Genomic DNA, 25,845 nt, shown 5'->3' with positions numbered 1-25,845 from the left:
CCAGCTGTTCAAGAATGTCATTGCCACATGTCTGGAAATTTTGTTGAACTATGGTATGGGGCAGAATGACGGTACCACTACAAGAATTGAGGGAATGATGTTTTTCAATAGTGACAGGAACAGTATCAATATGGGAAAGAAGAGAAAGATCATGAGCTTGGGTAGCATTCTGTACATTGATGATGCACGTACCGCTCTTAAGAGCATGAAAAGAAATATCTTTACCAACATGGCATAGGAGTGCCTTGCCAATACTATGGTCAGAAAGATAGGCAATAGAGGAAGTTGGTCATAAAGTGAAGAATTTAGTCCATTGTGCATTCTGAAAACTGAGCGTGGAAAGGGAGTGCAGGACGTGTCAATCTTTTCTGAGAAGAACGAGAAGGTGGAGAAGTATCATCAGCAGGTAATTGTCGTTGGTGTTTAGGAGTGGGACCAGAGTTGGTCCGATGTGGAACGGGCCGGCGATTCGAAAATTGCCGCACCGTAGAGGGAGAGGCCGGAAGCATGGTCAAAGGAGAGCGGAGGTCAGATAAATCGGAGTCAGTCGAGACCTCAGTACCTGAAGCTGGTGAGGAAACACCACCGGCAAGAGGTACAGAGGCAGTCCAAAGACGAGGCGGGGTCAGAACGGGGTGTGGTATCTAGAAGGGGCCCGGGGGTAGAAGGTTCATGGACTAGGGCTTCCATGGTTAGGTTACTTCTTTCTTTTTGTTTTTAAGAAAAAAAAGAAAGAAGAAAATAAAAATAAAAAAAAAGAATAAAAAAGGGGGGACCGGGGAGGGATAGTTCCTAGGAGGAATGAAAGGGCCAGAAATCTCCCTACGCGTCCAAGAGGACCTCAGCACCGCAAGTAGCGCAGATGCAGCATGGAACCTGTGCCATACCCTACCGATCATGCCAGTAAACCAGCAATCCGGGATAGCAACCTCACATCTGCCGAGCTACCTCGATGGACAAAAGAGAGGGCAGCCGGATATCCGCCACAAAGTATACCTCCTTCGCCCGAAAGACACCCAAAGCCACCCTCTGGGATACCGGAGAGGAATCGGGACATCCCCAGGCAATCCAGATTCCACGGCAAACTACGCCACTGCCAAGAACCTCAACGGAATGGGATGGACCCCGACACCCTTTCCCTTACCTAGGAACTAGCGTGCCTGTGGGAAAAAATCCCAAAGGCCAAAAAGGAAAGGCAAAAGGAAGGGCAAAAGGGAGCTGCGGGGAGGAGGAGGAAAGGAAAAAGGGGAGAATGGGGAGGATGGGAGAGGGAAGGGGGGATTGGGGAGTAATTAGGTTCGGTCTGAGGAAGGAGATCGACAGGTCTAATTCCTCAGACCAAGAGCCTCTTCCCCACGCCAAGGATCCCCCATTGAAGAGGTGGGTTTCAGTAGCCACTAAGGTGGGGTTCATTAACTGTGGGTTTCAGTAGCCACTATGGTGGGGTTCATTAACTGTGGGTTTCAGTAGCCACTATGGTGGGGTTAATTAACTGTAGGTTTCGGTAGCCACTATGGTGGGGTTAACTGTGGGTTTCAGTAGCCACTATGGTGGGGTTAATTAACTGTGGGTTTCAGTAGCCACTATGGTGTGGTTCATTAACTGTGGGTTTCAGTAGCCACTATGGTAGGGGTCGTTAACTGTGGGTTTCAGTAGCCACTATGGTGGGGTTCATTAACTGTGGGTTTCAGTAGCCACTATGGTGGGGTTCATTAACTGTGGGTTTCAGAAGCCACTATGGTGGGGTTCACACGTCCTCTGGACCGTCTCAACCCATTAACCCAACAACAACAACAACAACAAAAACAACAACAACAACAACAGCTGGACTGTATCAAGTTCTGGAGGCAAAAGAAAATTTACTAAATAAAGTGTTATAATAAGATGAAGAAAAACAATGTTTGTAGCTGTGAGAAATATTAAGTTGTGGACCACCATAACTGTTGCTGGACCACCATAACTGTTGCTGGACCACCATAACTGTTGCTGGACCACCATAACTTGCTGGACCACCATAACTGTTGCTGGACCACCATAACTGTTGCTGGACCACCATAACTGTTGCTGGACCACCATAACTTGCTGAACCACCATAACTGTTGCTGGACCACCATAACTGTTGCTGGACCACCATAACTGTTGCTGGACCACCATAACTTGCTGGACCACCATAACTGTTGCTGGACCACCATAACTGTTGCTGGACCACCATAACTGTTGCTGGATCACCATAACTGTTGCTGGATCACCATAACTGTTGCTGGATCACCATAACTGTTGCTGGACCACCATAACTGTTGCTGGACCACCATAACTGTTGCTGGATCACCATAACTTGCTGGACCACCGTAACTTGCTGGACCACCATAACTGTTGCTGGACCACCATAACTGTTGCTGGACCACCATAACTTGCTGGACCACCATAACTTGCTGGACCACCATAACTGTTGGTGGATCACCATAACTTGCTGGACCACCATAACTATTGCTGGACCACCATAACTATTGCTGGACCACCATAACTGTTGCTGGACCACCATAACTGTTGCTGGATCACCATAACTTGCTGGACCACCATAACTGTTGCTGGATCACCATAACTTGCTGGACCACCATAACTTGCTGGACCACCATAACTGTTGCTGGACCACCATAACTGTTGCTGGACCACCATAACTTGCTGGATCACCATAACTTGGTGGACCAGTATAACTTGCTGGACCACCATAACTTTCTGGACCACCATAACTGTTGCTGGACCACCATAACTTGCTGGACCACCATAACTGTTGCTGGACCACCATAACTGTTGCTGGACCACCATAACTGTTACTGGACCTGCATAACTGTTGCTGGACCACCATAACTGTTACTGGACCAGCATAACTGTTGCTGGACCAGCATAACTGTTACTGGACCAGCATAACTGTTGCTGGATCACCATATCTTGCTGGACCAGCATAACTGCTGAACCACCATAACTGTTGCTGAACCACCATAACTGCTGCTGGGCCAGGATAACTGCTGGACTACCATAATTTGCTGGGCCACCATAACTTACTGGACCACCATAACTATTGTTGGACCAACATATCTTACTGGACTACCATAATTGTTGCTGGACCACCATAACTGTTGCTGGACCAAGATAACTGCTGCCAGACCAAGATAACTAATGCTGGACCGGTTTACCTGGTATGACAGTACATGTGTTTAGTGTTTCCGTTCGTTCTTTTTATTGATTTTCTTCTTTATTGTGTCATATACTGTACTTTGGTTATGAATATTCATGGTTGACGAGGATAACTGTTGCTGGACCAGGATAACTGCTAGTTTACCTGGAGAGGGTTTCGGGGATCACTGCCCCTGCAGCTCGGTCTGAGACCAGGCCTTGTGGTGGATCAGGGTCTGATCAACCAGGCTTTTACTGCTGACTGCATGCAAACTGATGTATGAACCAGGGATCTATTGGTAATCCCCCTTATGTATGGTGGGAGGCAGTTGAACAGTCATAATCTGAAACGTATTAGTGAAATGACCATAAGGTAAAATGCTGTAAAGCAGGACCCTACTGTATATCAATTTTATTAATTCCTTGTATGTCATTGGTATAAATTCTTTGTACATCAGTGGTATTAATTTTCTGCCTGTTAATGGTATAATATACCAACAAGCTCATTAATAAGACACAATGTACAGTTATGACAATTATTGAGTAAAACATTTCAGCCACTAAGACTTGCCTGGCCAGGCTGAATAAAGTCTTAATTCAATTCAATTCAAGTTTATTCTCTATAAGGGTTACAATGTGGGGTTTACAGGTTTTGGGTATTTTGTGGTTTACATGTTATAAAATACTAACTACAGAGGGGGCCACTAGGACACCTAGCATGGCTAGGCATTTCGAGCAGACTTCGATTAATTCTTAACATTAAATCCTTATAGATTATGGTATTAAGGCTAAGTGACTACATCATAATTTGTGAGTTTAGCAATGTGAATGCTTTTGTTTTGGCACAATATAAGGTGTCTATATTTGAGTATCATAGGCAAACTTATGACTAGTTAGGATTTATTATTTTAAGATTAAGGTTAGTATTTCTGGGTTTATAGTCAGTGAGTGAGTGAGAGTAATTGTGAACCACCAGGTGGTTATTATGTAGTTAGTTGTCGGGGTGGATCAGGGAGATAAGATGTTTTCTAACTGTAGTTTTGAAAGTGATGAATGTGTCTGCAGTTCTAGAGTTCTCAGGTAGGGTGTTCCAGGTTTTAGGTCCTTTGAAATACATTGAATTTTTGTAAAGGTTTAGTCGAACACGGGGAATGTCGTAGAGATGTTTGTGTCTGGTGTTATGCCTGTGGATCCTGTCACAACTATCAAGGAAACATTTTAGGTCAAGGTTAATATTGGAATTTAAGGTCCTGTAGATATAGATTGCACAGTAGTAAGTGTGGATGTTCTGACAGGGAGTAAGTTTAGATCTATGAAGAGTGGGGGAGGGGGTGTTGCCAGGGATGGGATTTAGTGATTATTCTTACTGCGGCTTTTTGTTGGGTTATTATTGGCTTTAGTTGTGTTGCTGCAGTTGAACCCCAAGCACAGATAGCATAGGTGAGGTATGGATATGTAAGTGAATTGCATAGTGTGAGAAGGGCAGTTTGCGGTACGTAGTATCCTATCTTGGAGAGGATCCCCACCGTTTTCGATACTTTTTTTGTTGTGTGTTGGGTATGGGTGCTGAAATTTAGGTTGTTGTCGAGGTATAGGCCAAGGAATTTGCCCTCATTATGTCTGGCAATTAGAGTGTTGTCGATCTTAATGTTAAGTTGCACAACACCTGCTCTGCTACCAAACATAATATAGTAGGTTTTGCCAGTGTTAAGTGTAAGTTTACTGGCTGTCCTCCAAGTCGATATTTTGAGCAGCTCCTTGTTAACAATGGTGTTGAGGGTGGCAAGATTAGGGTGGGAGATAACATAAGTCATGTCGTCAGCAAAGAGAATGGGTTTCAGGTGTTGGGATATGTTTGGAAGATTATTGATGTAAATGAGGAAGAGCAGGGGTCCAAGGACACTTCCCTGTGGAACTCCAGTATCAAGTGTCCGTATTGATGAGGCTGTCTTTAATGGTGACATGCTGATACCTATTAGAAAGGTAGGATTTAAAATATGCAAGCGCATGGCCTCTTATACCATAGTGGTCAAGTTTGTGGAGTAGGATGCCGTGGTCTGCTGTGTCAAACGCTTTTCTTAGGTCAATAAAAATTCCTAGCGGATATTCCTTATTTTCCAATGCTTTGTTAAGCAGGTCTAGCATTTTTATAATTGCATCATTAGTGCTTTTATTTTTCCTGAATCCAAATTGGGAGGGGTTGAGTATGTTTTGTGACGTTATAAATGAATGTACTCTCCTGTGCACAAGTTTCTCGAAGATTTTGGATAGCAATGGTAAGTTTGATATTGGCCTATAGTTGTTTATGTCTGTAGGGTCACCACCTTTATGTATTGGTGTAACCCTTGCTGTCTTGAGTAGTGTCGGGAAAGTGCTAGTTTCTAGTGACTTGTTAAAAAGTAATGTAATAGCATGCGAAAGGACATGGGCCGCTCGCTTGTATAATAATGGTGGGACGCGAGACAAATTTTAAGTGACTTTATGATCGCAGTGACTTCTGTGGGCTCAGTTGGTACAAGATAGAATGAATTTGGGAAATTCCCATCTAGGTAGTCCCCAGCACGGGCATTGGTACGTGGGATTTTACTGGCGAGATTAGATCCTATGTTTGAGAAGAAGTCGTTTATCTTGTTAGCTGTATCAGTGGGATGCAGTGGTGTTTCATGAGGTTTAGTTAGAACAATATTCTTGGTTTTTTTCAGTTTGTGGGTCCCCAGAATCTGGGAAAGTGTTTTCCAGGTCTTTTTTATATCTCCTCTTGTGTCAGTGAATCTGCTGGAGTAGTACAGTTGTTTGGCTTTCTTTATTAATTTGGTGAGAACTGTTGAATATTGTTTAGGAATATCTGTGTATTAAGCCCTGTCTATATTGCTTTTCATATTGGTGTTTCTTATCAATGGATTTCAGAATGCTGCTGGTTAGCCATGGGCAACCAAGCTGTTTATTCGTGATCTGTTTCGTTTTTATAGGACTATGTTTGTTGTATAGTCTAATTTTTGTTAGGAAAAATGTCTGTCCAATCTTCAATACCATTGGCATTGGAGAATTCTGTAGGCCAGTCAACAGTCTCTAAGTCTGCTGTGAAATTCCTTATTGAGGCCTCGTCATGGAGTCTAAATGAAACTTTGTTGTATTCGAGTGGTGGCTTACTAATGTTCATTAAGTGGAAGGTTGGGTAGTGGTCAGTAGTGCTGTCTGTGATTAACCCTGATTTAAGGGGGGCCAGTATATTGGTCCATATGTGGTCTATTATGGTTGCACTTGTCTGAGTCAGCCTGGTTGGTTTAGTTATTGTTGGTATGAGAAGTGTGTTGTTCATATTGTTGATGAAATCAGTTACAGTCTGATCATCTGGTAGGCCAAGGTTGATATTGAAGTCTCCAGCTAAGAGAAGGTGGTGCTTGTTCATTTGTCTGTTTGTTATTAGTGACTTTAGATTCTCACTGAAGTTTGGGATGTTTGTGTGGGGTAACCGGTATATGGCACCGACTTTTATAGGCGTCTTGAGGTTTTTTACAGTAAAATTAGCAAAAATGTATTCCCCATATTCATCACTTAAGCAATTAGTGCTAATACAAGATAGTTGGTTAGAGTAATAGACTGCATTACCACCTCCAACTTGGTATGGTCTGCAGTTGTGGATTGCTGTGTATCCTGGCAGTGGGTAGATATCAATTGTGTCCTGCTTAAGCCAGGTCTCAATAAGAATAATGCAGGAGAAGGGTGTCTTTAGTGACTCAAGGAGTGCCAGGAGGTCATCATAGTGTTTGCTTAAGGACCTGATGTTGTAGTTAAGAACTGATAGACTTTGAGCAGTGTTCAGGATAGTGCTGGCTTGTGATGTGTAATAAAGGCAGTTACTTTCCAATAAGTTTTGATTGTGTGTTAGATTATGGAGGTTTAGATCAGGGTCAACGTGATCATTCATCTTTTAGGTTTAAATAGTGGTTGTTTATATCCTGTATTATGTGGTGAGTTCTAATACTGATTTCTGTAGTGGTGGGAGGTTTGAATAAGTATATAGCTGAAGTACTTTGGTCATATAGAGTATAGTCACTAATAAACATAATGACCTTGCTATTATCTCATGGACACCACAGTGCCAGCCACCACTGATGCTTCTCCCACTCCACTGTTACCTTTAAAACAGGGAATTATCAGTGCCAGCCACCACTGATGCTTCTCCCACTCCACTGTTACCTTTAAAACAGGGAATTATCAGTGCCAACCACCACTGATGCTTCTCCCACTCCACTGTTACCTTTAACCCTTTCAGGGTTGGCAGGCCCTCTCCCAAACCTGTTCTCAGGGTCAGTAAAAATTCGAAAAAAAATTATTTTTTCTTATGAAAAGATATTTTTTTTTTTTTAATTTTATAGGCTAAACAAAAAATTTTTTACCATCAATACAGTGAACCCCCGGTTTACGATATTATTTCATTCCAGAAGTATGTTCAGGTGCCAGTACTGACCAAATTTGTTCCCATAAGGAATATTGTGAATTAGATTAGTCCATTTCAGACCCCCAAGCATACACATACAAACGCACTTACATAAATACACTTACATAATTGGTCGCATTGGGAGCTGATCGTAAACCGGGGTTCACTGTACTTACCGAGATATGGAGGCGTGAAGTTGACAGAAAATGACTGGCATACGGTAACATCGCCTACTGCCAGTCACCCAATATTACTTTATTTTCTTTTTTCGGTACTATTTTCTTTTATTTTTTAATTTTTTTTTTCAAGTAACTTTTATGGCCTGTGAGACCAATATGAGCACTATTTTGTAAGTTATTTCTTTTTCTATACTACACAATATGAGCATGGAAATGTCCAGAATATGGAAAAAGAGTTATGTACCACTTATAACTCTTGCGAACACAATCAGCAAACCCAATCTGCATGTCACATTTGTCCACTGAATGCATATTGAAGGTGTAGTCAATCACAGCTGCAGGTTTTAGAATGGGTTCATTGCTTTCTCTATGCTGCCTGCCAGTGTCTGTCATTTCATTAGGGTGAACTGATGACAACAGTGTGACATCTTGTTTGTCATGCCACTGAAATGCCATGATATCATTGGCAGCAAACGCCTGCACCTCACCTCTACGAGTGCCAGCGTCGAACCTGGGCATATGTTTACGATTTACACGCTCTGTGCCACACACATCTGTCATGTTCACTCGCAAGAAATCACTGAGTAAGGGGCTTGTGTACCAGTTATCAGTATATATGTCGCTTACCAAGATATGGTTCCATCATTGTTCTAACCACATCACCGGAGTTACCCAGTAACTTCCTGGTATCTCGCAATGTATTACTTCCAGTGTACACAATAATATCCAATACCAGACCACTGTAACAATCACAAGTACAAACAACTTTATACCAAAGCGTTTCCTCTTGCTTGGTATATACTGCTTGAGTGAGAGTCTTCCTTTGAACAGAATCAAAGACTCATCAATAACAAGCTTCCTGAAGGGATAAAAATACATATTGAATTTCTGTTTCAGATACACAAACACATTCCTAATCTTATATAACCTGTCGTTTCTGTCAGGCCTGGCTTTGTCTGAGAATTGAAGCATACGTAATAGTATTATTATATCACTGAAACCTGGGGTTGTAATCAGGCGGTCTGTTGACCAGTATGATTTCACACTGTGCTTATACACATGTGGCATAAACATTATTGTGGCAAACAAAAGATACATCTCAGCCACAGTTGTCTCCTTCCACTGGTATAGGCATGAGTTTGGTGAAAATATTGTTTGCTATGGTGTACTCATAGTATCTGTTCCTTTCCCTGACAATTTCCATCAGGGGTTCGTCAAAGAATAACTTGAAACATTCCAGTTCACTGGCATTGTTCCCAAGTGTACAAGATGGCCATATTCCACTTTGGCTTTCATCAAACTGGAGATTTGGAACAAAATTGGCAGCTTCCTGCCAATCCCAGGTGCAGTCTGCTGGTGGGTACTGGATATTGACAGGTGGTTGTGGTTGTGGAGGTTGTGGTTGTGGAGGGTGGTGTGGTTGGTGGGGGATGGTGGCCTTTGTTGTAGATCAGCTGAGGCAGTGGCATGGGTGGCAGCGTGGGTGGCAGCATGGCCCACTGCTGGTGCTTCACGGCCGGCACCACCACCACCACCATGCACATTTTCCATTCCAATTGCAACACTATCATCTTCATTTTCACTGTCTGTTCCTGTTGTACAGCCACGGGATGTACTCTGAGATGTACTCCTTCCCCTTGGAATAGCATGTGGCACACTACCAGAGCGCATATACCGTCATATATATTGACGTTTCACTACTGGAACTGTTTTCAAGAGCTTGTAGTTCATATTCACTATCACTATCATCACCAATTTTCACATCTGAGTCTGGGATTTGGGAAAATAGGAGTTTCCTCTTTGATTCTGGTACAACTGAACGTGAACAAGACAGCCCAGCAGCAGAGGTGGAAGGCTGAGGGTTGTCTGGGCTTTCCTCACTATTTCCGATATTATGGTTATTAGTTTTGGTCACAACCTCATCAAAACATTGAAACGCATCTTCACTGGCACTTCCATCTGTATTAGAACTGTCACTGGGGAACAAAAGTGTCCCAATTCGCCGAGGAGTGAGGAGCTTCTTACCGCGAGGCATGGTGAATAATGTCTACTTAAATGGCGTTCCCACAATGCGCCACTGAGTCCCAGAATTTTTTTCTACCACGCACACCGACCACGCAGGCCCATTCTCCCACATCTAGGGCTACCAGCTGTTTCCCGCTTAATTTGAAGCCGCTAGAATTTATGCGTACTAGTACGGCACCAACCCTGGCGCGCAAGCCTACTAGTACAGCACCAAACCTGAAAGGGTTAAAACAGGGACACACTCATCCACTGTGAGTGGCACTTATGCTTGGCAGTGTAACACTATATTCTGTCAAGAGGAAGTCTTACAGAAAGTCTTTCATAAAATTTAAAATAAATTTCACTGATCTCTCATGCTCCTGAGTGATTTCTGTGACTGTCTTAGTAGCCTAACATTCAGTATACAGAAATTTGCCGATTCAAAACTGTGCTATTTGTTAAAATTAAAAAATTAAAATTAATTTTTTCTAATGAGCCATACTACTGTAGGCATACGTTCAAAATGATTACATATTACATTCCATCATATTACAGCCTCTCCTCACTTAATGACAGAGGGGCCTAAGACCCCATCGGCAAATGAATTCATCGCTAATCGAGGAATCACCCCTTACTGACACTTCCAAAGTGTCGCCACCCAAAATTAAAACATTCAGTTTTATGTTTGCTGGGAAATTCCTTTCAATCTGTTTATTATTAACTGTAATACAACATGAAATAGGTCAATGACTTCTGAGATATTCCAGGAAATGTGTGCATAACTGATTACTTAGAAAAAAACAAAATTTCGAGAAAATTGCACTTTTTTCAGTCTTTGCATAGGGTAAGAGTGATCTTTTATACTTACCCTTCAGGCATAGTGTGTTTTCTGTAATGTTCACGGTCACTTTTGTTTTATGTGTATATATATATATATATTTTTTTTTTTTATTATCACACCGGCCGATTCCCACCAAGGCAGGGTGGCCCGAAAAAGAAAAACTTTCACCATCATTCACTCCATCACTGTCTTGCCAGAAGGGTGCTTTACACTACAGTTTTTAAACTGCAACATTAACACCCCTCCTTCAGAGTGCAGGCACTGTACTTCCCATCTCCAGGACTCAAGTCCGGCCTGCCGGTTTCCCTGAATCCCTTCATAAATGTTACTTTGCTCACACTCCAACAGCACGTCAAGTATTAAAAACCATTTGTCTCCATTCACTCCTATCAAACACGCTCACGCATGCCTGCTGGAAGTCCAAGCCCCTCGCACACAAAACCTCCTTTGCCCCCTCCCTCCAACCCTTCCTAGGCCGACCCCTACCCCGCCTTCCTTCCACTACAGACTGATACACTCTTGAAGTCATTCTGTTTCGCTCCATTCTCTCTACATGTCCGAACCACCTCAACAACCCTTCCTCAGCCCTCTGGACAACAGTTTTGGTAATCCCGCACCTCCTCCTAACTTCCAAACTACGAATTCTCTGCATTATATTCACACCACACATTGCCCTCAGACATGACATCTCCACTGCCTCCAGCCTTCTCCTCGCTGCAACATTCATCACCCACGCTTCACACCCATATAAGAGCGTTGGTAAAACTATACTCTCATACATTCCCCTCTTTGCCTCCAAGGACAAAGTTCTTTGTCTCCACAGACTCCTAAGTGCACCACTCACTCTTTTTCCCTCATCAATTCTATGATTCACCTCATCTTTCATAGACCCATCCGCTGACACGTCCACTCCCAAATATCTGAATACGTTCACCTCCTCCATACTCTCTCCCTCCAATCTGATATTCAATCTTTCATCACCTAATCTTTTTGTTATCCTCATAACCTTACTCTTTCCTGTATTCACCTTTAATTTTCTTCTTTTGCACACCCTACCAAATTCATCCACCAATCTCTGCAACTTCTCTTCAGAATCTCCCAAGAGCACAGTGTCATCAGCAAAGAGCAGCTGTGACAACTCCCACTTTGTGTGTGATTCTTTATCTTTTAACTCCACGCCTCTTGCCAAGACCCTCGCATTTACTTCTCTTACAACCCCATCTATAAATATATTAAACAACCACGGTGACATCACACATCCTTGTCTAAGGCCTACTTTTACTGGGAAAAAATTTCCCTCTTTCCTACATACTCTAACTTGAGCCTCACTATCCTCGTAAAAACTCTTCACTGCTTTCAGTAACCTACCTCCTACACCATACAATTGCAACATCTGCCACATTGCCCCCCTATCCACCCTGTCATACGCCTTTTCCAAATCCATAAATGCCACAAAGACCTCTTTAGCCTTATCTAAATACTGTTCACTTATATGTTTCACTGTAAACACCTGGTCCACACACCCCCTACCTTTCCTAAAGCCTCCTTGTTCATCTGCTATTCTATTCTCCGTCTTACTCTTAATTCTTTCAATTATAACTCTACCATACACTTTACCAGGTACACTCAACGGACTTATCCCCCTATAATTTTTGCACTCTCTTTTATCCCCTTTGCCTTTATACAAAGGAACTATGCATGCTCTCTGCCAATCCCTAGGTACCTTACCCTCTTCCATACATTTATTAAATAATTGCACCAACCACTCCAAAACTATATCCCCACCTGCTTTTAACATTTCTATCTTTATCCCATCAATCCCGGCTGCCTTACCCCCTTTCATTTTACCTACTGCCTCACGAACTTCCCCCACACTCACAACTGGCTCTTCCTCACTCCTACAAGATGTTATTCCTCCTCCACAGTCGATGGCCTCCACTCCAAACCAACAGATACAGATACTAATGCCGGAAAAAAAATCCCCCCCCAGTACCAACAATACCACCAGTCCGATAACATTCTTCTTTGCAAATATACAGGGTCTAAAGCCAGCAATAAACAACAAAATACCTTAAAAACATCGAACTTAAACTAAAAAAACCTTTAGGAAATCAGGAATAGGGGAAGAACTAAAAAACCATAAATGAAATAAAAGAAAAAAAAAGTATTTCTTCTCCTATGCCAAATCAAAATCAAACCGGGCAGTTTGGGCCCCTAAATTAAACAAATTTTTCCCCTGGGAAAAAGGGAAATAGTGACTATAAATCCCCAAATGACTAGTTTTTTCAATAACCAGGACGAGTAAGTCAAAAAAATTTTTTGAAACCAAAAAGGTTTTTATTTCCCCATCCGTGTTTCCGGCCAAAAAACCCGCAGGTTCATGCCCCTGCCCCTGCCCCCGGGGGCCCGACTCTTGGGAAATCTGTGTTCATCAAGAACTTTCAAAACCCCCATCAGACCCTTTTTCCCTCCTATGGGGGAAAGGGGCATGGGAAGTCGTCCCCCATTACTAAAAACAACAATGGCCCCCCCACAAAGGGGCAGTAAAGCCCAAAAAAGAACTACCCGACCAATAGCACTAACATCCCCATATCACCAAAAATCTTTAAAAAAGGGTCCAAAAAAGCAAAATCACCACCCATCCAAAAAACCCCCCATTACCCAGGGGGAACATGGGTTTTTGAACAAATCGCTCCTGTCTGTCTCAACTACTGGATCACTCTGACAAGGTCCCAAATGCATGAAGACAAAAAAAATGCAGATGTAATATATACAGACTTTTCCAAAACCCAGGCCAAAATGTGACCTGGCGTAATAGGGGCAAAAATTGGGGCTAAAAGGGAAAAACAGGAAAAGTTGGTCGATGGATCTAAATTTCCCCCACTAACAGAAACACAGAAGTGGGAATCAACAGAAATAAAGTCCGAGGCAGCCCACGGTGAAAAAACTCTGTTCCCAAGGGACAGTATAAGCTCCCCTCTTGTTCCTCATCCTCATATCCGACATAGACAAGGATGTCAGCCACAAACCCCGTGTTTTTTTGCAGATGACCGAATCCCGCATGACAGTGTCTTCCATTCCCAACCTGCAAAACCCCAAGGGGCATCAACCCAAAACTTTTAGTGGGCTGCAGAAAACAATATGAAGTTCCCAAAGTTGAAATTTCCCAAATTTCTCCCGATATGGTAAACATGAGGGAAAATTTAAAACTTCATCAGAGTAAAAACAAATTCTTTAAAAAAATAAAAAGAAAACAAACGCAAAAGGCCAAGGGGAGTGTTATGTAGGATTCCCCCTTCAGGACCATAACATTGTATTTTCCCTCTGCTAGAAAAATGACAGGATGGATAATAGGGAAACCCTTTAAAACTAGGGAAAAGGGCCCTTAAGTGACACTCTTCAGGTCCCCTTTTTTCTATCTGGGGTGGGAAAATTGCTGCACTCTCGGGACCTTTCAAGGCAGGTGGGGAAATGCGACCTAGAAAATGTCGAGGAACTTTCACGGCCCCTTGGGGGATAAAACACCTCAATTACGGGGGCGAGGTTTTAAACCTGTATTCCTGGAGGCCTTTGATTTTTAACTGACAAATCCATTTGTTCTCTAGGCTTTCTTAACTTGTTAATCTCACTCCAAAACTTTTTCTTATTTTCAACAAAATTTGTTGATAACATCTCACCCACTCTCTCATTTGCTCTCTTTTTACATTGCTTCACCACTCTCTTAACTTCTCTCTTTTTCTCCATATACTCTTCCCTCCTTGCATCAGTTCTACTTTGTAAAAACTTCTCATATGCTAACTTTTTCTCCCTTACTACTCTCTTTACATCATCATATATATATATATATATATTATTGGCAGTTTGGAGGGATATGTTGTGTATCTTTATATGTTTATGCTTCTAGACTGTTGTATTCTGAGCACCTCTGCAAAAACAGTGATAATGTGCGAGTGTGGTGAAAGTGTTGAATGATGATGAAAGTATTTTCTTTTTGGGGATTTTCTTTCTTTTTTGGGTCACCCTGCCTCGGTGGGAGACGGCCGACTTGTTGAAAAAAAAAAAAAAAAAAAAAAAAATATATTATATATTATATATACGTACAGTGGACCCCCGCATAACGATATTAATCCGTTCCTGAGAGCTCATTGTTATGCGAAATTATCGTTATGCGAATGAATTTCCCCATAAGAAATAATGGAAATCAAATTAATCCATGCAAGACACCCAAAAGTATGAAAAAAATTTTTTACCAGATGAAATATACATTTTCCTACACACAAAGAGAAGGATACATGCACAATAGTAGAGTAGTACATGCACAATATATATTGTGCATGTACTACTCTACTAAATGAACAAATGACACTTACCTTTATTGAAGATGCAACAATGACTGATGAGACACTGTGTCCTGAGAGTGCCTTTTCCTCCTGAGTACTGTAGGTCCTGTTTGGCATTTTCTTCCAGAACAGGCCTTATCACACTGTGTATGCCACTACGATTCTTAAATCTCTCAAACCAACCTTTGCTGGCTTTAAATTCACCAATATGAGCACTAGTTCCAGGCATTTTTCCCTGTTCACCTGGGTGTTAGTCGACTGGTGTGGGTTGCATCCTGGGAGACAAGATTAAGGACCCCAATGGAAATAAGTTGGACAGTCTTCGATGACACTGACTTTTTTGGGTTATCCTGGGTGGCTAACCCTCTGGGGTTAATTGTTTCTTGGTATTCTCAATAAGCCACACCAACAACGGTGCTACAGCAGCAGCAGCTGACAGTGCTACAGCAGCAGCAGCTGATAGTGCTACAGCAGCAGCTGACAGTGCTACAGCAGCAGCAGACGGTGCTACAGCAGCAGCAGATGGTGCTACAGCAGCAGCAGATGGTACTACAGCAGCAGCAGCTGACGGTGGTACAGCAGCAGCAGCAGCTGACGGTGCTACAGCAGCAGCAGCAGCTGACAGTGCTACAGCAGCAGCTGACAGTGCAGCAGCAGCAGCTGACAGTGCTACAGCAGCAGCAGCTGACAGTGCTACAGCAGCAGCAGATGGTGCTACAGCAGCAGCAGACGGTACTACAGCAGCAGCTGACGGTGGTACAGCAGCAGCAGCAGCTGATGGTGCTGCAGCAGCAGCAGCAGCTGACAGTGCTACAGCAGCAGCAGCATCAGCAGTTGACCATGGTACCACAGTATTTCGATAATATTTCTCACTAGAAGCTTTCTTGGGGCCCATGGTCACTTATTTTGCAGATAAAATAAAAAACGCTGTAATAATACGAAATGTTCCGATTGTATGCTTTGATGTTACCGGGGAGGCTGGCTTGTAAACAATGCCACTGGCGGAACATGTGAGGCTGGCTCAGGCCTCACATAGACGCGTCTCGGACGAATAGCGTTGAGCGAGTTTTTTAGCGCTATGTGAGGCAAAATTTTAGTGATAAAATGTATCGCTATGCGGATTTAACGTTATGTGATGCCAACGGTATGTGGTGGTCCACTGTATATATATATATATATATATATATATATATATATATATATATATATATATATATATATATATATATATACACAGTGGACCCCCGCTTAATGATCATCTCCCAATGCGACCAATTATGTAAGTGTATTTATGTAAGTGTATGTTTGGGGGTCTGAAATGGACTAATCTACTAAACAATATTCCTTATGGGAACAAATTCAGTCAGTACTGGCACCTGAACTTACTTCTGGAATGAAAAAATATCGTTAACCGGGGGCCCACTGTATATATATATATATATATATATATATATATATATATATATATATATACATGAAGGCCCCGCTTTACGGCGTTTCACTTTACGGCATTCCGCTAATACGGACATTTCAAATTATGACCAAAACTCGCTATACGGCTCCCCCCACCTGACTTTCTAATACGGTCACCGTGCCCTACCCTGTTTGTTTACATTCTCCATGAGCTCAGTAAGCACTAAGTCTCTCCATTTTGTCTGGAAACTCCAAAATTTTAAATGTTTTTAAAAGTTATTTCATATTTTATATATACTCTGATAATTATACTTATGTATACCTGTACCTAAATAAACTTACATACTGTGCTGGCATGCAGGTACACATTAAAATTGGTAAGTGTCTTATGTCTCCAGACGTCATATTAGTAATGATAATAATAATCATCGAGTCATTTAAATGTCGTATATTACGTTAATATACACATTTTCATTAATCCATCCATGATATTTTTTTCAAAATTATATAATAAACACGATGCATAACATATAAATAAGATAAATACACCCCACAGTAGAATAAATAAACATAAATGTGAGATGTGGTAGCAGACGACTTGCACAAGTGACGCCATATTAGAAATGATAATAATAACAATACTCACCGAGTCTCATTAAATGTCGTATATTACGTTAATATACACATTTTCATTAATCCATCCATGATATTTTTTTTCAAAATTATATAATAAACACGATACATAACATAAAAAGATGATAAATACACCCCACAATAGAATAAATAAACATAAATATAAGATGTGGGAGCCACATAACTTGTACAAGTGACGGCAAGAATAACATTTTCTCTAATCTAACATAAGAGAAAATGTGTTTCTGGGGGTAACTGTAGAAAATTATTCCTTTCGTATGTATGTAAGTAAGTTTATTCAGGTATACACAAATACAGTTACATAGATTATCATACATAACAAGATACGTGTAGAGAACCTAGGATAACCCAAAAAAGTCAGTGTGACTTATTTCCATTGCCTTCACTCAGAGCTTCATTTCTTCTCAAAATGATGTTACATGAGAATGGGAGTGTTCTTTATTAATTCTACCGTATCAATGTAGAGACAACCTGTACACAATGTAACATGTACACAAACCAGACGTGTACACTTCGTTTGTTTACAAAACTTACGTTTGCCTGGTTTGTTTACATAACTCTGCGCCTGTCCCCTCTCATGTACTCATTCTTTCTCTCTCTCATTTATTCGTTTTATCTCATTTACTTACTCCTGACCCTACATTAAGACTACAAATATTTTAAGGTAAGTAATGAGTGAACTGTATATACATTTTATCGCTCTGGGATGCTTAAATATCATAGAATAGTATGTGTGGGTGGGGTGGCCTGGTAAGGTAGCCTGGCTATTACCATGCATACCACACTTGATTTCTTACAATAAATACTACTTGTCTCACCCTAGATTAAGACTATAAATATTTTAAGGTAAGTAATGAGTGCACTATGTGTGTATTGTACTTTTTTATCGTTTTTTGATGCCTGGTTCTATTGCTAACTTAATATATGTTAGTGTAAACTTGTTATCTAGTGTTTGTATGCATTTATAAGTGGAAAAAAAGGGTGTTCCACTTTACGGCAGTTTCCGCTTTACGGCGGTAGCCTGGAACCTAACCTGCCGTATAAGTGGGGCCCTCCTGTATATATATATATATATCCCTCCCTGCCCTCCACCCTTCAATGCCTCTCTATATAATGTCAGTTTTTATTAATTTGAGCATATTTATCCTGCTTCTACAGTATTTATGTTTTACCTAATATTACTCTGGAATAAATATGATAGGTAGATAACCTTTATTGATAGTAATAGTATAATTATACAATATTTTATAGTGGGGTAAGACACATCAGCAGTTACTGAGACACTGCTCACTTCTCTCTCTCTCTCTGCTATAGCTAACTCTGCCCACTTTGTAACCATGCCAAATGGTGAATTAAATACAGTGGACCCTCTCTTTTCATTGAGCTGTGTTTTGCTCATTTCAGTTATGGCTGATTTTTTCTGTAAAAATATTGGCTCATCTTTCGTTGTGTTCCTCCGTTCATGTCGGTGGTACGGTAAAAATATTGGCGGCTCAGTTGTCGTTGCTGTCTTCCATTCTTGTCAGTGGTATGGTACAGGTCTGAGTGTGCCGCATACACAGCCTCCCACACACGCATCCTGAGGCAGTGTTGCCTTTGTTTATGGTTGAGTGAACATTACTCTGCAAGCTGATACGAATTATTTCATAATAGTAATTCATTGTTTCTTGCACTTGTTTATTCTGTGTGACTGCTAAATAAGCCACCATGAGCCCAAACAAAGCTGCTAGCCCCAGTCCTTTTGTAAAGAAGGTGAGAAACACGATAGAAGAAAGAAATCCTTGAAAAATATGAACGTGGCTTATGTGTGATTGAAATCACGAGGATATACGGCAAGCCTCCATCAACCATCAGTTCCATCATATTGAAGAAAAATGAAATAAGGAAGCTGATGTTGCGAAAGGGGTAAAAGTGATAACAAAACAGATATCACAAACACTGGAAGATGTCGAGAAATTGTTGTTGGTGTGGATCAATGAGAAACAATTAGCAGCAGATAGTGTTGTGCAGTTGATAATTTGTGAAAAGGCAAGGCAGTTGCATGCCGATCTCTTAAAGAAACTGCCTCGAATGAGTGCTGATGTTAGTGAATTTAAGGACAGCAATGGCTGGTTCGAAAAATTCAAGAAGCGTAGTGGCATACACAGTGTGGTAAGGCATGGTGAGGCAGCAAGTTCAGATAAACATGGGGCTGAAAAATTTGTGCATGAATTCAAGGAGTACATAGAGACTGAAGGATTTTTCCCCCAACAAGTGTTCAATTATGACAAAACAGGCCTCTTTTGGAAGAAAATGCCAAAGAGGACTTACATCACGCAAGAGGAAAAGGCCCTGCTAGGACACAAACCTATGAAAGACAGGCTAACTCTCTTGCTCTGTGGTAATGCTAGTGGGGATTTCAAAGTCTCACATTTTGCAAATGCTGTATGTCCTCTACTGGTTTAGCATATTCTCATAAATGTGATACTAATGATAAAAATATTTCCACCATGACTTATCCATGGTATGAATACATTCAAGAGTCGTTTTGTTGTTACCTACAGAAATGTGGAATACAGTGACGTATCTGCTAATGACCTTATCTCATAACATCTTAACACAACTCATTGTCTCTCTTAACCCTTTGAGGGTTGACAGGCCGTCTCCCAAACTTGTTCTCGGTCGAAAATTTTTCGAAAAAAACAAAAATGATTTTTTCTTGTGAAATGATAGTGTTTTTTTTTTTTTGCGAGTATTATAGGCCCAAAAAAAAAAAATTGCGATCAATACTTATGGAGATATGGAAGCGTGAAGTTGACAAATTGAACCGCTTATGGCAACATCACCGACTGCCGGTCACCCGGTAACAGGTTTTTTTTTTTTTTTCACTTTTTTTCTTTATTTTTTAATACAGTGGACCCTCGAGTTTCGGCAGCATCGAGTTTCGTGAAATTCAACCTTCGGCAAGTGTTTTTGGCAAAATTTGGCCTCGAGTTTCGTGATTAGACTCGTGTTTCGGCGACCATCCGGTACCCGTCTGCTCGTCACCACACACACCAAGCCAGTCTCCCATGCCATTCACGCTCAGTGTGCCATTGTTTACTAACACGTGACCATCACCCCGCAGGTTCATACAATACATTTCATAATAATCCATTGTTTTTTGTGCTTGCAACTGCTAAATAAGTCATTATGGACCCAAGAAAAGCTAGTGCAAGCCCTTTGGTAAATAAAGGGAGGAACACGATCCAAAGGGATTTTGAAGGGTTTGAGGCAGACCCTGTCCCTGCCAACCCTCTGCTTGTTTTGGAAGGTGTTGTGGCATTGGGCAAGTCCATGGGGTTGGAGGCGAGTGACGGGGGTGTGGAAGAGTTGGTGGAGGACCACAGGGAAGAGCTAACCACTGACGAACTGCAAGAGCTTCAACTCGAACAGCATCAGACCACAGCCGAGGAACTTGCTTCAGAGGAGGAGGAGAAGAGAGTGAAGGAGGTTCCTTCTTCAGTGATTAAGGACATGTGTGGAATGAGTTGCAAAGTTTTGTTGAAAAGTATCACCCTGACCAACTGAAACAAGCCGTATCTGCAACATGTACAATGACAGTGTTGTGTCCCACTTCAGGGAAATTTTAAAGAAATGCCAGAAAAAGACCTCTCTGGACAGATATTTTGTGCGACAGGGGTCCAGTGACTCTCAAGTTGTTCCCAGTGGCATTAAAAGAAGAAGGGAAGTAACCCCAGATAAGGACTTGCTACCTAAAGTCCTAATGGAAGGAGATTCTCCTTCCAAACAATAGTGTACACCTTCCTCCTATCCCCTCCTCCCGTCTTCCATCCACCCAGAAGTCTTCAGTAAAGGTACAGTGGACGCCCGCATAGCGATTTTAATCCGTGCAAGAGGGCTCATTGTTATGCGAAATGATCGGTATGCGAATGAATTTTCCCCATGAGAAATAATGGAAATCAAATTAATCCGTGCAAGACACCCAAAAGTATGAAAAAAAAATTTTTACCAGATGAAATATACATTTTCCTACACACAAAGAGAAGGATACATGCACAATAGTAGAGTAGTACATGCACAATATATATTGTGCATGTACTACTCTACTAAATGAAGAATAAATGACACTTACCTTTATTGAAGATGCAGCAATGACTGATGAGACACTGTGTCCTGGGAGTGCCTTTTCCTCCTGAGTACTGTAGGTCCTGTTTGGCATTTTCTTCCAGAACAGGCCTTATCACACTGTGTATGCCACTACGATTCTTAAATCTCTCAAACCAACCTTTGCTGGCTTTAAATTCACCAATATGAGCACTAGTTCCAGGCATTTTTCCCTGTTCACCTGGGTGTTAGTCAACTGGTGTGGGTTGCATCCTGGGAGACAAGATTAAGGACCCCAATGGAAATAAGTTAGACAGTCTTCGATGACACTGACTTTTTTGGGTTATCCTGGGTGGCAAATCCTCTGGGGTTAATTGTTTCTTGGTATTCTCAATAAGCCACACCAACAACGGTGTTACAGCAGCAGCAGCAGCAGCAGCAGATGACAGTGATACAGCAGCAGCAGACGATGCTACAGCAGCAGCAGACGGTACTACAGCAGCAGCAGACGGTACTACAGCAGCAGCAGCAGCAGCAGCAGCTGACGGTGGTACAACAGCAGCAGCAGCTGACAGTGATACAGCAGCAGCAGACGATGCTACAGCAGCAGCAGACAGTACTACAGCAGCAGCAGATGGTACTACAGCAGCAGCAGCAGCAGCAGCAGCTGACGGTGGTACAACAACAGCAGCAGCTGACAGTGCTACAGCAGCAGCAGACGATGCTACAGCAGCAACAGACGATGCTACAGCAGCAGTAGATGGTACTACAGCAGCAGCAGACAGTACTACAGCAGCAGCAGCTGACGGTGGTACAACAGCAGCAGCAGCTGACAGTGCTACAGCAGCAGCAGACGATGCTACAGCAGCAGCAGACGATGCTACAGCAGCAGCAGATGGTACTACAGCAGCAGCAGCAGCTGACGGTGGTACAGCAGCAGCAGCAGCTGACGGTGCTACAGCAGCAGCAGCAGCTGACGGTGCTACAGCAGCAGCAGCAGCTGACAGTGCAGCAGCAGCAGCAGCTGACGGTGGTACAGCAGCAGCAGCAGCTGTACCACCAATAGTAGCGATGGTTGATTGGGGTTTATTATACAACCTGGCCAGCTCGGAGACACGCACTCCACTTTCATACTTATCAATGATCTTTTTCTTCATCTCTATAGTAATTCTCACCCTTATTGCTGTAGGGTTGGCTCTAGAAGCTTTCTTGGGGCCCATGGTCACTTATTTTGCAGATAAAATCACCAAAAACACTGTAATAATACGAAACGTTCCGATTGTATGCTTGGATGTTACCGCTGAGGCTGGCTGGTAAACAATGCCACCGGCGGAACATGTGAGGCTGGCTAAGGGCGCACATTGGACGCGTCTCGGACGAACAGCGGTGAGCGGGTTTTTGAGCGGTATGCGAGGCAAAATTTTTGCGATAAAAGCGAGCGGTATGCGGATTAAACGTTATGTGATGCCAACGGTATGCGGGGCTCCACTGTATTTTTTTTTATATGTATATACTCGATTTCTCATTGATTTCAGTATGTAAATCTTTATTTAATTTGAAAAAAAATATTTTATTTTAATATTTTTGGGTGTCTGGAACGGATTAATTTTATTTCCATTATTTCTTATGGGGAAAATGGTTTCGAGTTTCGTGAATTTCGACTGTCGGCAGGCTCTCTGGAACGGATTAATCACGAAACTCGGGGGTCCACTGTATTTTATTTTTTCAAGTAACTTTTGTGGCCTCTGAGACCAATATAAAGACTATTTGGTATATACGTATTCACTCATTGTATACTACACAATAACAGTACAAACTTTGCTGTCATTACAGTGGACCCTCGTCTAACGAACGCATCGCATAACGTTAAATCCGCCTAATGAAGCATTTGAGTAAAAAATTTGGCCCGCTTAACAATAAAAAACTCGCCCAACGTGATTCTTCCCAAACCTGTCCGTCCAGCCTGAGCACCTCAGCTGCCTTGCCGTCATTGTTTACAAGCCAGGGTGGCTGGTTGCATGCATTCATTCGATACATTTTGTATTATTCCATTGTTTATAGTGCTTGTAACTGCTAAATAATCCACCATGGGCCCAAAGAAAGCTTCTAGTGCCAGCCCTGTGGTAAAAAGGGTGAGAAATACTATTGTACCACAGTCAGGTGTTGCTGCACCACGGTCAGCTGTTGTTGCACCACAGTAAGCTGTTGCTGCACCACCATCAGCTGCTGCTGCACCACCATCAGCTGCTGCTGCACCACAGTCAGCTGTTGCTGAACCACTGCCAGCTGCTGCTGCACCACAGTCAGCTGTTGCTGAACCACGGTGAGCTGCTCCTGCACCACGGTCAGCTGCTGCTGCACCACCATCAGCTGTTTCTGACCAGCATGACTCGTCCCCAACCTGTCCATCTAGCCCTGCCGTCATTGTTTACAAGCCAGGGTGGCCGGTTGCATGCATACATTCGATACATTTTGTATTATTCCATTGTTTATAGTGCTTGTAACTGCTAAATAAGCCACCATGGGCCCAAAGAAAGCTTCTAGTGCCAACCCTGTCGTGAAGGGTGAGAAATACTATCGTACCACAGTCAGCTGCTGCTGGACCAGTCAGCTGTTGCTGCACCATGGTCAGCTGTTGCTGGACCAGTCAGCTGTTGCTGCACCATGGTCAGCTGCTGCTGCACCACAGTCAGCTGCTGCTGCACCACAGTCAGCTGCTGCTGCACCACAGTCAGCTGCTGCTGCACCACAGTCAGCTGCTGCTGCACCACAGTCAGCTGCTGCTGCACCACAGTCAGCTGCTGCTGCACAACAGTCAGTCAGCTGCTGCTGCACCAGTCAGTCAGCTGCTGCTGCACCACAGTCAGCTGCTGCTGCACCACAGTCAGCTGCTGCTGCACCAGTCAGTCAGCTGCTGCTGCACCAGTCAGTCAGCTGCTGCTGCACCACAGTCAGCTGCTGCTGCACCACAGTCAGCTGCTGCTGCACCACAGTCAGCTGCTGCTGCACCACAGTCAGCTGCTGCTGCACCACAGTCAGCTGCTGCTGACCAACATGACTCGTCCCGAACCTATCCATCCAGCCCTGCCGTCATTGTTTACAAGCCAGGGTGGCCGGTTGCATGCATACATTTGATACATTTTGTATTATTCCATTGTTTATAGTGCTTGTAACTGCTAAATAAGCCACCATGGGCCCAAAGAAAGGTTCTAGTGCCAACCCTGTGGTAAAAAGGATGAGAAATACTATCGTACCACAGTCAGCTGCTGCTGCACCACTGTCAGCTGTTGCTGCACCACTGTCATCTGTTGCTGCACCACCGTCAGCTGTTGCTGCACCACAGTCAGCTGTTGCTCCACCATCAGCTGTTGCTCCACCACCGTCAGCTGTTGCTGCACCACAGTCAGCTGTTGCTGCGCCACCGTCATCTGTTGCTGCACCACAGTCAGCTGTACTACTCAAAGATGTGGAGTGTGTGTTGTTGGTGTGGCTTAACGTGAAACAATTACCAAGAAACGATTAACCCCAGAGGATTAGCAACCCAGGATAACCCAAGAAAGCCAGTGCATCATCGAGGACTAACTTATTTCCATTGGGGTCCTTAATCTTGTCCCCCAGGATGCAACCCACAACAGTCAACTAACACCCAGGTGAACAGGAAAAAATACCTGGAACTACTGCTCATATTGGTGAATTTAAGGCCAGCAAAGGTTGGTTTGAGAGATTCAAGAATTGTAGTGGCATACACAGTGCAATAAGGCATGGCGAAGCTGAAAAATTCATCCCCCAACAAGTGTTCAATTGTGACGAAACAGGCCTGTTCTGGAAGAAAATGCCAAACAGGACCTACATTACTCAGGAGGAAAAGGCACTCCCAGGACACACGCCTGTGAAAGACAGGCTAACTCTCATGTTTTGTTGTAATGCTAGTGGGGATTGCAAAGTGAAGCCTTTACTCATGTATCACTGAAAATCCCAGAGTGTTCAAGAAAAACAGTGTCTCATCACTCATCAATACTCTTCAATAAAGGTAAGTGTCATTTTAACATTTATTTATGTAGTTATTGTGCATGTCTCATTGTTTTCTTTGTAGGGAAATGTATATTTCATGAAAAATTTTTTTTTTTAATACTTTTGGCTGTCTGGAATGGATTAATTGGATTTCCAATATTTCTTATGGGGAAAATTAACTCGGCTAATGATAATTTCGGCTAATGATGAGTTCTCAGGAACGGATTAATATCATTAGGCGAGGGTCCACTGTATATTGTTTACCAAACATGTTTACACAAACCAACAATAAAAAATGTTGTTTATTACTATTTTTCTATCATATATATATATACACTGGACCCCCGGTATTCGATGGCATCGGTATTCGATAAATCCGGTATTCGATACATTTTATCGCAAAAAATTTTCCTCGGTATTCGATTGAAAACCCAGTATTCGATACGATTCGTACGAGACGTGTCCACGTGTGGCCTGAACTGCCCCTTGTGTGCCAGTGTTTACAAGCCAGCCAGTGTGCGCGCATCTAAGGATACATTCTGTACATTCCATATTATCCATATTATCACTGTGTTTGGTGCTTGTTTCTGCAAAATAAGTCACCATGGGCCCCAAGAAAGCTTCTAGTGCCAACCCTTCAAGAAAAAAGTTGCTAATGACTTATGAAATTAAGAAAGAGATAATTGTAAAGTACGAAAGTGG

The 25,845-nt window shown here is 42.5% G+C and overlaps 1 protein-coding gene across 2 annotated transcripts in view; it reads left to right on the top strand.

Moving 5' to 3' along the window:
* The first annotated feature begins 1,774 nt into the window (after positions 1 to 1,774).
* LOC128697393 (zinc finger protein 329-like) overlaps positions 1,775 to 25,845 on the top strand; it is a 46,980-nt gene continuing 22,909 nt past the window's right edge. For both annotated transcript variants that reach the window (XM_070094230.1, XM_070094229.1), the window contains exon 1: positions 1,775 to 3,197. The gene's annotated coding sequence lies outside the window, so the exon portion shown is untranslated. The remainder of the gene's footprint in view (positions 3,198 to 25,845) is intronic.

Source organism: Cherax quadricarinatus, chromosome 44, assembly GCF_038502225.1.
Source record: "Cherax quadricarinatus isolate ZL_2023a chromosome 44, ASM3850222v1, whole genome shotgun sequence".
NCBI classification, from domain to species: Eukaryota; Metazoa; Arthropoda; class Malacostraca; order Decapoda; family Parastacidae; genus Cherax; species Cherax quadricarinatus.
Note: the sequence above shows the minus strand (reverse complement) of the source record. Positions and strands in the feature narration are given on the sequence as shown.